Here is a 14,755-nt window from a genome sequence, read left to right as displayed (position 1 = left end):
CAGGCCTTACTGCTGTGCTAGGGAATTTGTATAACAAAACAAAAGCAATAGAAAAGCAGTGAAGGATTTTTAAGTAGAGGAGTTACACGGACTTATGTCAGCATTTTTAAAGGATGACTCCACCCGTTATGGAGAAAATGGATTGGGCAGAAGATAGAGCAGAAACTATAGAGGAAGAGGGAGGATTTCTGGGACAGTGATGACTTGGAACACAGCGGTGCAGGTAGAGAAAAGTGGATTAACTCAAAATGTACTTTAGCAGTGGAACCAGCAGAACTTGCACATTAACCAGATGAAATAGTTGAGGGGAAGGAAAAATTCAAAAATGACTCCAAATTTACTAATGTGATATCCTAAGCTACAGCTGCTTAACCAGGTTTGCCTTCAGGGAAGCCTACAGCTCTCAGTTTGTGTATTATGTATTTTTACAAGTTTCAGATTAACCAACATTTCACCAGGCATCATGCTAATGGCACCCACATGCCTAAAAGCTTGATGATACCAAACTATTCAAACTTCCTTTCAGTGTTCCACTCAAATCTTTATTCCCATTATAAAAGTGTTAATAACATAGGGTTTTTATTGATGTGAGAACTTTGTACACAGAATAAGTTAAATCAACTAGATTTAACTCATATGAAAGAAATATCCATGTACACAAAGTGGTACACAGGAAACTGATGTATCTACTCAATTAATTCACTAAAGATATTTTTAAAATTTCTTTTTTATACCTGTGGGTCTTTATTTCAGCTCTAGAACAAATAAAAATGAATTTAGGAAACATGACAATCAAAAAATGAAAAAAATCATGATTTTTCTTTTTTTATGGTAATTCTTCTTCATTGCCAACCAGTCATTTGAGTGATTAAAATAGGAGTTTCTAGTGAGAAAAACAATTCTGTTCAGTACTGTCAGCACAACAGATGTTTCCATTGTAAATTTCTTTTTTCTTTAAGATTTTATTTTTAAATATCCTCTACACCCTGTATGGAAACCAATTTGACAATAAATTTCATATTTAAAAAAATAATAATAAAATAAAATATAAATAAGTAAATATCCTCTACACCCAACATGGGGCTCAAACTTATAACCCCAAGATCAAGAGTTGCACACTCTACTGACTGAGCCAGCCAGGCGCCTCTCATTATAAATCTCTTGACCAAAAAATAAAAAAATTAAAAGATGGGATTATTCATCTAGACCAGTGATTTTCAAATATTAATGTGGAGACAAATCACCTAGGGATCACCTTAAGAGGCAGATAATGATCCAGTCAAATCTGGGCTAGAGCCTAATATTATGCACTTTCACAGACTCCCCTGTAGTACCAAGGCTGTTGGCCCTTGGAACACACTTTGAGTAGCCAGGAGTACTCTAACAATGGTGTTGACTCTAAAAGTATTATTTTATTAAACATCACAACAGTTCACTACATTTTAGTACTCAGTACTTCAGTACTTAGGAACTCTGTTAAGTAAATGAAGTAAGATCCTTGTGCTAGAGCAAACAGAAAGACAAGCATTTTATCTCTATTACTGATGCTAATATTAGAGGCCTGATATCAACCATGCAGGGAGGCTGCTATTTTCAAAAAATGTCTCCTAATTACAGAACATTTTAAAATCTCTTTAGCCCTTTTTCTTGATTTTCCAGTGAAGAACCTGCAGGAAGCCAAATGACTATCTTACATAACAATCTTGCTTGGCTCTAAGACATTCCTCCTTTCTACAGCACTCATTGGCTTCTTGAGAGTGACCTAAAATTCCCTTTTGTGTTATCTTTTAAAAATGCAGTTGGAGATTTTTTACATATAGATGCTGAAAACTGGGGAAATTTCACATAAGGCTTGACTATTACGGGGGAACTAAGGGATTTAAATGGTGGAAAACTCTAATGCAATTAGCAGTGTTGCAGACAAGGGTGTCAGAAACTAGATAAGGTTCCAGAAAGACAAACAATGAACATCTCCCCTTCCCTATTTGATGTGAATTCTTACGATGGTAAGAACAGAGGAGAGATGTCAAACTATTAATATTCCAATATTGAGACCTACAAAATCCCTGAGAAGCTTTGCTTCTTTCTTTCAGCCTGGAGTCAGGGCACATGGTATATTTCCCAGTGTATAGAGAGAAGACATGATAGGCAATAAACCCTCCTAAGGATGAGCAGATCAAAAAGCCCTCTGTTTTTAGTTACCTGCGGGTCCTGAGGCTCCACAGATATGGGAAAAGAGGCCAGGTATCAGTGATACTTCATCTCCTTATGTTATTCCTAAGAAAGGTCTTAAAGAGTCAGACATGCAGTCTAACACAATTCTCAAGGAGGAGAAGTACCACTTATACCCAAACCAAAATTGTCATATTTAAATTGGTAATCTTTAATAACTCTACTCATTATGAGAGTGCATTCAGTTACGTGGTGCTCTTACTTGCAGCTAATTTGCTCTGGCAAGACCTTCACAATACAGTTTTATTTAAGACCATCCATTCCACTGAGCATTTTATTAACTGAAGTGCTTAACTGGTAGAAATTGGCCTTAATTTTCCATGTTTCATAGCCCAGGACATTGTCGTCTCCACTTTGTGCTATGCAAGCACTTAGGTTTCTTTCAAGACTTTTGAAGATATTTATTCTGCCTTCACAACCGGACTTAAGCGTGTGGAGAAATGTTTGGATCTCCAACTTTTGAAATATATCTGATATCTAAAGCGTATGTCCCTTAAACAATATGAACCCATAGACTCCTATTAATAATATTCAGTCTGGTGTCAAAGAGCCAATTCCTATCAAGTCCCATCTAGCACAACTGATATTCACAGAGAGAGTTTAGTGTGTTTCTATCTCAGTTCTATCGCTGTTCAAGATTACATCCCCAGGTGGTCCCATGTATCCTATTAATCACTTCCATTACCACACATACTCTCAGTGTATTCTTACTATGCTTCTGTCTCCTTCACAAACTCTGTATCCTCTACAAGCCTTTCAAGTGTAAATGTTTCTCAGAGTTTCAGAATGTAACTCATCCATTGTCTCCAGCTCAGACCTCAATGCTCTGCTGGAATTCTCCAGTCAATGTCCCATAACTATCAACTGAACTCGTCTTCACTATCTTCCACTCTTTGCTCCCTACCCACAAACCTAATTTTCCACTGTCATTCTTCATCTCTGTAAATTATCCCACAGCTTCCCAGTCATCTAAGCCAGGTAACTTTACTTAATTCTTCTCTCTTCCCCTTCTTATAGTCATTAATCCATATAAGTCAATCTCTTAAACAGCTGTAGAATCTGTCCCCTATTCTACATTATTATTGCTTCCCTTCAGATCTTAACACTTAAGAAGTGAATTATACGAACAGCCTCCCACGTGACCTCCCAGTCTCTTTCCTTCCACAATGTAGCTAGAGTCATCTTTATAAAACACAAATCTGATCATGTGACTCCCCTGCCTAAAATAGGGAAGTGACTACCCATCACTTTCATGCAGTCTATAAGTCTTTGGCCTGATCTTTGGAATCTGATCCCCACACATATCACTGATTCCACATCCCCATGTGAACCCCACCCTCCAACTTAGGAGAGACATTTGCAATTTTCCTGACTGCTCAGTACTCTTCCCTGCTGCTTAACCTGCTACTCTTCCTCTGGAAATGCATTTTCACGGCTCATCTTAAGCCTATTCAGTCTTCTCTGATCTCCCATGGTCTCACTTAGGTCTTCCTTCTTTGTGTCCCCAAAACATAAACAATCACACACCTTCATTTTGAGCTCTGTCCTCTCTCACTCTGAGATGTTGGTTTTACTGAGCATTTCCTCCTCTGTACTGTGAGCTCCTTGAGAACAAGAATGATCTTATTGATATCATATTCCCATAACTGAACAGTGTATCCAGTACATTGTTAGCATTTAAAGCAAATAGGTGACTGAACAAATAAATGAATAAGTGAATGAACAACTATAGAAATGTCTACCTTTTCATGATATTTGGTTCACTCAACTACGTGAGGATTCATTCAACTATCATAAACTGAACATCATTTCTATGACTTGCAAAACTGTGGTGAAGATATTTTCAGCTGTATTATCCCAAAGATATATGTATTAAATTATTGGTTGAAATTAGTCCAAAAATAACAATTTTCTCTGTGAGTGTGGAAGCTGTTTTTATCCAGAATATAAAATTATGTCCTTAGCATGTTTTACTTTTTTGCCTTAACTGCCAGAAAACTTAAAGATAAATTTAATGTTTCACAGTAGTAATTTGACCATCTCAAATCCTGGGAATTTCAACCCCATCACTTTCATACAGTCTGTAAGTCTGAATTTTAATCTCCAGATGGTCCACTGCTATGCTAAATTCCTCTAATATACATGCTTTCTTTTCTGAAGTCTTCTATCATAAACAATTATAATATATTTAAGTTGCTGAAGAAGAGTGGCAAAACGTAATCCTCCAAAATACATGATTCTTCTACAATAAGTCCCAGGCATTAAACAAACACATAAAAGGTAGAAATCAGCCTCTATTTGAGCCATACTGACTTACAGCAACCTATCAGAGTCAGTCTATCCTGCAGCTATGCATGTCAAACCAAAGGCTCCACTCACATAAAACTGATTGAATATTATAGCTGCCAGCACAATCAATCTGCAATAATAAAGTTCCACTCATGCTTGCAATGTGGTCACATTTTTATTAATTATAACCCATGGCCCACATAAGTTTTATTTCATTCCATGTAGTATTTTAAATGTTAGCTGTTAATGTAGGTGTACAATTTATCAGACAATAACAAATGTGACTCTAGACCAGTGATTTGCAACCCTGGATACAGACATCTTTAGAAATACTTAAGCCAGATCCGCAATCAAAACAGAATTTCTAAAGCAGTGGAGTGGGGCTCAGCATCATTTTTTCCAAGCAGCCCAAGTGATTCTGATGTTCATTGAGTCTTGGGAACACTGATTTAGAGCCTGAGAGAGAGATGTGAGTTGGAAATAAAGATCTGTCATCTTCCCCTTGATAGAGGATTGCCTATCCTATTTTTTTAAAGTGACAATAATTCTATCTTTTAAAAATCAAACTGTAAATTCACCCCACTGAAATGGGACTAGTTATAAAAACTGGAGTTAGAAAAAGGAAATTAGAGATGATTACTCATTTTTAAAAGGATTTTTTTATCTTTATAAAGGATTAATTTAAACATTTCTTCCAGTGAAGGGCAGTGATTTAACTGATCTGTAGACTTATCTCAGTTACTAATTATGCTTGTGACCCTTGCAAAGTCACTGAATCTCTCCAGACCTCACTGAGAGAACTGGATTAAAGAAGCACCTTCCCAGCTCACACGGTACCTCACACAGGTGTCTACATGTTATGTAGAGGCACAGGGTGGCCCAGGCCACAGACCCTGGAGCCAGGCTGTCTAACTTTGAATCCCAGCTCCACTAATTACGGCACCTTTGGCAGATTATTACCCTTCCCGTGCCTCAGTTTCATCGACTATAACATGACATTAATAATAACTCTACATCTCACAGGGAGATTAAATGAAATAATATATGTAAGAGCATTTAGAACAGTTCCAGCACATAGTAAGCACTGGTAAAGTATTAGTTATCATTCCTGTTACTAATGTTACACTCCTGAAAAAAGTCAGGACCTTTAGTATACTAATGCACTGGAGTCCTTCTAAGAAGGGAAAATATCATATAGAATTTCAAAAATACATTTGACCACTTAACCTTTGATTGTGGGGCTACAGCTCTCCATGGAGCCCCTTTTCAGGAAAGCCATACTATGTGATGATGGTTGTGACCCTTTCAAGTTGTGATTCATCTCTATGTCTTGGAGACCCAGAAAACTAGGGCCCATGAACCAAAGCCAGCTCACCATCTGTTTTTGTAAATAAAGTTTTAATGGAACACTGTCGTGTTTGATTACATATTATCTACATCTACTTTCATGTTACAACAAAAGAGTTAAGTACCTACAACAAAAACCATAGAACCTAGCAAGCCTAAAATAGATACTGCCCAACCCTTTACAGAAAAGCTTGCCAATCCCTGCCTTACATATGTAATATATGGGGAAGCCTATAGCTCTACCCAAGGTACTTAATCACCAAACAAATTGTATTTTATGAATGGGCATTTCTAGTCCATCAATGTGCTTGGCTGATGGAACGAAAGAAACACTCATCAATGTGGGATGAAAAGAGATGATGGGAGGCTCTCAATAATTGGCTGGACAGGATAAACAGCGAGGACCACAGAGGAAGAGCTGCTGACGGGGAACAAACAGAAGGCAACTGGAAAAATAGAAAGTGACCTGAAGCCCTTGACCCTGGTTGAAGGTGCTAATGTATGATGGGCACTTTCTCCTATCATCTCCCCAAAAGTCTACACACCCTCCCCAAAATATTACATTTCATTTATAATTACTACTATTAATCAATTACAATCATAACAAAATGTTTTTGTTATTCTACTTGATTCTTATGTATTATTATCCTAATTTTATAATGAATAAACCAAGCCATGCAAAGTTAAAGCAACTTCTGCACATCTAATCAATGGTTGAGCTTGTAGTCACACTGGGATTTTTTTTTTTTTTTGGTCTCAGATTTTCCATCATGCCTCAATTGAAGATTTTCAATTCTAGAACTGCTCTTAAGTGCAGAGAAATGCTATCTAAAATTCTGATGACCAGGATTTCTTAGGCATGGTGCTAGATAGTTGTTTATCATTGGGCAAAGTTTTACTAGGTCTACCCATACTAACGATCTGTTGCTCTCCACATGTTTGGCTCTTGGGTGAGGGTGAGGAATAATGGGAGATGAAGGGGCAAGGTGATATAAGGCATCTGCCTATATCCTGCATAGATAGCAACCCTGATGAAATTTATCTTACCAAGAAATATAAAGAAGGGGATTCATTCAATAGGAGTAAAAACACAGGAAGTGATTACAGAACAGACAAAAAAATGCAGTGTTTGAAATGGCAGCTGCAAACCTTATCTTTTATATTCCATTGCTACAAAAACTAGCCAGCTTTTCTTAGCCAAATGTGAATTAGAAGAAACATAATTTAGTGTTTAGAAAATATGCCTAATTTTCCACCAAAGCTATACAATTTGTCTTGAAGTAAGGAATTCAACATCAGCTTTTTAAAATGATGGTGATTAAGTAGACTACAATATACTTCCAATGTTCTGTTCTTTTCATTATTTGTGGCACCCTGATGGAAAGTAATTATGCTTGAGCGAATTTTCCTCTTAGATGTAATTTGGACCACTTATCTGAGATTCCCAGAAGGGAGCTGAGTTGACAACTAAAAGAGAACACCTGTTTCCATCAACGTAAAGGAAGCTTTCCTGAGAGACCTTACCGCTGCCTACCAATGCATAGCATGGCTGCAATGAGAAATAGTAAGTGATGTATTAATGAATTGCCTTCTCTATCCAACAAACAGAATCAGGAATTAAGTGGTGTATTTTTTATGTTTGCATAAGGAAAGGAAGAAGAATGGTCATGAATATAAAATAACCAAAAGAGAAGAGGGAGTGTGGTGCTGATTGAGAGCCCTGAGTAATATTGATGCCCATGCTAGTGACCAACACACCTGCCATTGTATGCCCCTCAGCTACTCAGAGCATTTTTTTTAATTTTCATAATTTAGGATTCTGTTACTTTATTAAATAAGTCAAAGGGATCTGCAGAAAATGTTGGTAAATGTTTTATTGTTTCCAACACAAATTATGGATGTGAAAATTCTATCTATCCTCTTCTCGTTGATATAAAAAGTAGGCAGCTGGCATGATACTTATGGTGCATAAAAGGAGGATGGTCCCATGGCTGAAACACTAAATAATTCCATTTTCTGACTAGGACCCATGAAGCTTCCAATATACTTTTAAGAGACGTTGTTTCTTTTATGATCTATAAAAAGCTATCGTGCTATTATGTTGGCTTTTCCAATGTGTTTTAGCAAACAGCAGAAAGCACTTTCACAAATACAACCATTTGGCCTATCACATTCGTGAGATAAACATCAACAAATAAAATTAGTACAGTACAAAAGATCTAAAACACAATTTAAGTGGATCTATTGAAAATTAGTTAATGGATTTCAAAAAAAATTTATTTTCCTCTACCCTCTATTTTACCATCCTTACTTGTTTGTTTTTAATGGGAACCTAATTTTCTAATGGAAACTACTGAAGAGAAATGTTACAACCAGTCATTTTGGTTGTTTATCTTTGTAATACATTAGGATTTTTTCACTCTGTCAATTTTTTTAAGTATTTGCAAGACTGGGTACCTGAGTTTTAAAAACTTTCTATTAAAATAATATACATTAAAAATACACATAAGTAGACTGCTCAATACATCTTTTTACAAACTGAACATAACTGTACAGCCAACACCCCAATCCAGAAACAATTGCTACAAACCCTAGAAGTCTCTCCTCCTTTTCCTTCCTAATCATGACAAGGATAGCCACTATCTTATCATTCAGAATAGAAGGAGAAATCCAAGAGTTTCCCAGAGAAACAAAGCTAAAGGAGTTCACAACCACTAAACCAGCCCTACCAGAAATGTTAAGGGGGGGGGGGGGGGCTGGAGGGGACTCTTTGAGTGGAAAGAAACAACTATAATAAGAGTATGAATCAAAAAAGCAGACAAAAGGAATTCCTACTCAAAAAGTAGGAATCAAAAAAGCAACCAAAATAAGTATACATGTAAAAACCAGTCAAAGAACTCACAAAATAAAAGGAGGTAAATGATAACACCATGTACCTAAAATGTGGAGGGGGGAGGGGTAAAGAGTAGGCTCAAACTTAAGTGACCATCAATTTAATATGGACTGCTATATGCAGATGTTATACACAAACCTACTAGTAACCATAAATCAAAAACCAATAATAGACGCACACAAAATACAAAGAAAGGAATACAAGTATATCACTAAAGAAAGCCAGCAAATGATGCAAGAAGAAGAGAAGAAAGGATGACAGAACTACAAAAATTACCACAAAACAAGTAACAAAATAGCAATAAATAAATGCCTACCAATAATTGCTTTGAAAGTAAATGAACTAAATTCTCTAATAAAAAGACATAGGGTGATGGAATCGATACAAAAAAAGACCCATCTAGGGGCACCTGATTGGCTCAGTTGGTTAAGCATCTGACTTTGGCTCTGGTCGTGATCACATGGTTCATGAGTTCAAGCCCTGAATCAGCTAGGCACTGATGGTTCAGAGCTTGCTTGGGATTCTCTCTCCCTCTCTCTCTGCCTCTCCTCCACTTGCTCTCTTTCTCACGCTCTCTCAAAATAAAGAAATAAACTTTTTTAAAAAAAACAAAGACTCGGGGCGCCTGGGTGGCTCAGTCGGTCAAGCGTCCGACTTCGTCTCAGGTCATGATCTCACGGTCCGTGAGTTCGAGCCCCGCGTCGGGCTCTGTGCTGACAGCTCGGAGCCTGGAGCCTGTTTCGGATTCTGTGTCTCCCTCTCTCTCTGCCCCTCCCCTGTTCATGCTCTGCCTCTCTCTGTCTCAAAAATAAATAAACGTTAAAAAAAATTTTTTTTAAACAAAAAAACAAAACAAAGCCAGGGTAGCAATACTTATATCAGACAAAATAGACTTTAAAACAAGACTATAACAAAGAAGGACACTATAAAATAATAAAACAGACAATCCAACAAGAAGATATAGCAATTGTAAATCTTTATCCACACAATATGAGAGCACCCAAATACATAAAACAGTTAATAACAAACATAAAGGAACTAATTGACAGTAATACAATAATAGTAAGGAACTTTAACACACATTTACATCAATGGACAGATCATCCAAACAGAAAATCAACAAGGAACCAGTAGCTTTTAATGACACACTGGATCAGATGGATTTAGCAGATATATTCAGAGCATTCTACCATAAAACCGCAGAATACAAATTCTTTTTAAGTACACATAGAACATCCTTGAAAATACATCACATATTAGGCCACAAAACAAGTCTTCAAAAAGATCAATGTCATACCATGCATCTTTTCTGACCACAATGCTATGAAACTCAAAATCAACCACAATAAAAAATCGAGAAAGAACACAAAATACTTGGGGGGTAAATAACATACTACTAGACAGTGAACGAGTCAACCAGTAAATCAAAGAGGAAATCAAAAACACATGGAAATAAATGAAAATGAAAACACAATGATCCAAAATATTTGGGATGCAGCCAATCAGTTGTAAGAGGGAAGTTTATAGCAGTTCAGGCTTACCTCAAGAAGCCAGAAAAAATGTCAAACAATCTAACCTTACACGTAAAGGAGCAAGAAAAGGAAAAACACACAAAACTCCAAACCAGCAGAAGAAAGGAAAAAATAAAAATTAGAGCAGAAATAAATGATATAGAAACTGAAAAAAAACAATAGAACATATCAATGAAACCAGGAGCTGGTGTTTGAAAAAAAATCAACAAAATTAATAAACTTCTAGCCACATGCATCAAAAAACATAAAAAAAAGAGAGAGGACTCAAATAAACAAAATCATATATGAAAGAGAAGAAATAACAACCAACACCATAGACATACAAATAATTGTAAAACATTATGAAAAATTACATGCCAACAGGTTGGACAACCTAAAAAACAGATAAATTCCTATAAACATATAACTTATCAAAACTAAATCAGTAAGAAATAGAAAATGTGAACAGACCAATTACCAACAATGAAAATGAATTAGTGATCAAAACAGTTCTAGGACCAGATGGCTACACAGGTAAATTCTACCAAATTCTTCCAAAGAGTAGAAGAGGAAGGAAAACTTCCAAATCCATTCCATGAAGCCAGCATTACCCTGTTTCCAAAGTCAAACAAAAACACAACAAAAAAAGAGATATCTTTTTTTCCCTGTTTCCAAAGTCAAACAAAAACACAACAAAAAAGTCAATATCTCTGATGAACATAGATGCAAAATCCTCAAGAATACATTAGCAAACTAAATCCAACAATAAATTCAAAAAATTGTTCACCATCAAGTGGGTTTATTTGTGGGATGTAAGGGTAGTTCAACATTCACAAATCAATCAATGTGATACATCACATAAATAAGATAAAGGATAAAAACCATAAGATCATTTCAATAGATGCAGAGAAAGCATTTGACAACGTACAACATCCATTTGTGATAAAAACCCTCAACACAGTAGATTTACAGGGACCATACCTCAACATAATAAAGGCCATATATGAAAAACCCACCGCTAACATCATATGCAATAGTAAAACACACACACACACACACACACACACACACACACACACACACACACACGAGAGCTTTTTCCCTAAAGTCAAGAGCAAAACAAGGATATCTACCCTCACCATTTTTATTCAACATAAAATTGGAAGTCCTAGCCACAGCAATCAGGCAAGATAAAGGAATAAAAGGCATCCAAACTGGTAAGAAAGAAGCAAAACTTTCACTATTTACAGATGACATGATACTATATATAGAAAACACTAAAGAGGAGTGCCTGGGTGGCTCAGGTGGTTGAGCATCTGACTTCAGCTCACATCATGATCTCACGGTTCATGGGTTCAAGCCCTGCATCGGGCTCTGTGCTGACAGCTCAAAGCCTGGAGCCTGCTTCAGATTCTGTGTCTCCATCTCTCTCTGCCCCTCCCCTGCTCATGCTCTCTCTGTCTCTGTCTCTCAACAATAAATAAAAGTTAAAAAAAAAAGAAAACACTAAAGACTCCACCCCAAAACTGCTAGAACTGATAAACAAATTCAGTAAAGTCACAGGATACAAAATCAATATATAAAAATCCATTGTATCTCTATACACCAATAATTAAGCAGCAAAAAGAAAAATTAAGAAATCAATCCCATTTACAATTGCACCAAAAATAATAAAATTCCTAGGAATAAACTTAACCTAAGAGGTGAAAGACCTATGCTCTGAAAACTGTAAAACACTGATGAAAGAAATTGAAGATGATACAAAGAAACAAAAAGGAATTCCATGCTTAAGCATTGGAAGTATGAACACTGTTAAAAATGTCTATGCCAGCCAAAGCAATCTACACATTTAATGCAATCCCTACCAAAATACCAACAGCATTTTCACAGAACAAGAACAAACAACGCTAAAATTTGCATGGAGCCACAAAAGACCCTGCATAGCCAAAGTAATCCTGAAAAAGAAAAAGCTGGAGGTATCACAATTCCAAACTTCAAGTTTTATTACAAAGCTATAGTAATCAGAACAGTATGGTACTGTCACAGAAACAGACACATAGGTCAATAAAACAGAACAGAAAGCCCAGAAATAAATCCATAATTATATGGTCAATTAATCTTTGACAAAGGAGGCAAGAACATGCAACGGGAAAAAGATAGTCTCTTCAACAAACAGCACTAGGAAAACTGGGTAGCTCCATGCAAAAAAATGAAACTGGACCACTTTCTTTTATCACACACACAAAAAAATAAACTTAAAATGGACTAAGGACCTAAAAGACCTGAAACCATAAAAATCCTAGAAGAGAGCACAGGAAGTAATTTCTCTGATATCAGCCATAACATCTTTCTAGATGTGTTTCCTGAGGCAAAGGAAATGAAAGCAAAAATAAACTATTGAGGCTACATCAAAATAAAAAGTTACTACACAACAAAGGAAACAATCAACAAAACTAAAAAGACAACCTACTGGATGGGAGAAGATATTTGCAAATGACATATCCAATAAAGGGTTAATATCCAAAGTATTTAAGAACTTATACAGCTCACTCAACACCAAGAAACCCCAAATAATTCAATTTAAAAATGGGCAGAAGACATGAACAGACATTTCTCCAAGGAAGACAGGACAGATGGCCAATAGATACATGAAAAGAGGCTCAACATCAGTCATCATCAGGGAAATGCAAATCAAAGCCACAGTAAGATATTACCTCACAACTGTCAGAATAGATAAAGTCAAAAATGCAAAAAACAACAAGTGTTGGCAAGGATCTGGAGAAAAAGGAACACTCGTGCACTGTTAGTGGAAATGTAGACTGATGTAGCCACTGTGGAAGACAGTACAGAGTTTCCTCAAAAAGTTAAAAATAGAACTACCTTATGATCCAGTAAGTGCACTACCGGACATTTATGCTAAGAATATGAAAACACTAATTCAAGGGGTGCCTGGGCGGCTCAGTCAGTTAAGTGCCCAACTCTTGGTTTGGGCTCAGGTCATGATCCTTTGGTTTCGTGAGTTCAAGGCCTGCATCAGGCTCTGTGCTGACTGCAGGGAGCCTGGTTGGGATTCTCTCTCCCTCTCTCTCTCTGTCCCTCCCCCATTCATGCTCTCAGTCTCTCTCAAATATAAATAAACTTAAAAAAAAACATTAATTCAAAAGGCATATGCACTTCTATGTTTACTGCAGCCAAATTATAGAAGCAGCCCAAGTGTCCATCAATAGAGAAATGGATAAAAAAATGTGGTGTGTGTATACACACACACACACACACACACACACACAGATATGTAAAACGGGATATTATTTGGCCATAAAAAAGAATGAAATTTTGCCATTTGTAACACACAGATGGATCTAGAGAATATAATGCTAAGCAAAATAAGCCAGGGAAAGGCAAATACCATATGATTTGACTCATATATAGAATTTAAGAAACAAAACAAATGGACAAAGGGAAAGAGACACAAACCAAAAACCAAACTCTTAAAAACAGCGAACAGATAGTTACCAGAGGGGAGGGTGGGGGAGAATGGGTGAAATAGTTGAAGGGTATTAAGACATTTATCTTGATGAGCACTGACTAGTGTATAGAATTGTGGAATCACTATATTGTACACCATAAATTAATATAATACTGTATGTTAACTACACTGGAATTAAAGTTTTTTTTAAAAAAATTTTGAGGGGTTCCTGGCTGGCCCAGTCAGTAGAGTGTGCAACTCTTGATGTCAGGTTGTAAGTTCGAGCCCCATGTTGGGAGAAGAGACTTAAAAATAAAATACTTACAAAAAAATTTTTTTGAAGAGTAACCACTATTTGGACTTTTAACACAAAGATTACTTTTGCCTTTCCAGTGAGTTCATGAACTTCTATTATCTTGCTTAATCTACAGGCAGAAACAGAGGCAAGAACACCTAGGGCAGTTTGTATAATGCCATGCAGATCTTGAAGAGTGAAGTCGAGACTTCTCATCTAATGGTTTCCACAGGACTGCCTGTTCTCTAAAAGCCTCCTAACAACCAATGGAGAGTGAAATCCATATGAGAAGTGTAGCCTTTTTGTACATTAATTTCTGACTACTTTAAATACAGAAATTAAAGGGCACTTTCTCGGCGTAATTTATCCCTACTAGCCCTTTGATCTTGTTTGCACTGATCTCTAGGAGCTCATCATCTAGGAAGAAAGATTAAGTATGGGAAAAGGAAGTAAGATATATATGGCACTCAGTCTTTCAGCTCAAGTGACAGTGCTCACCTTCCACTGGTACTGTTATTAGTTGCCACTCTACAGAGAAACAGAACTAACTATATACATGCAGAGAGAGAAACAGATTTATTCTATGGAATTGGCACAAGCGACTAGAGACTGGCAAGTCCAAAATCGGCAGGGTAGACCAGCAGGCTGGAGACCCAGAAACCAGCCAATATTGCAGCCAAACTCCAAAGTCACCTGCTGGTAGAATTCCCTCTTCGGGGAAG

The 14,755-nt window shown here is 36.7% G+C and overlaps 1 protein-coding gene across 5 annotated transcripts in view; it reads right to left on the bottom strand.

Moving 5' to 3' along the window:
- EPM2A (EPM2A glucan phosphatase, laforin) overlaps nucleotides 1-14,755 on the bottom strand; it is a 157,879-nt gene that overhangs the window by 70,919 nt on the left and 72,205 nt on the right. The gene's annotated exons all lie outside the window — the stretch shown is intronic.

This window comes from Acinonyx jubatus, chromosome B2 (assembly GCF_027475565.1).
Source record: "Acinonyx jubatus isolate Ajub_Pintada_27869175 chromosome B2, VMU_Ajub_asm_v1.0, whole genome shotgun sequence".
NCBI classification, from domain to species: domain Eukaryota; kingdom Metazoa; phylum Chordata; class Mammalia; order Carnivora; family Felidae; genus Acinonyx; species Acinonyx jubatus.
Note: the sequence above shows the minus strand (reverse complement) of the source record. Positions and strands in the feature narration are given on the sequence as shown.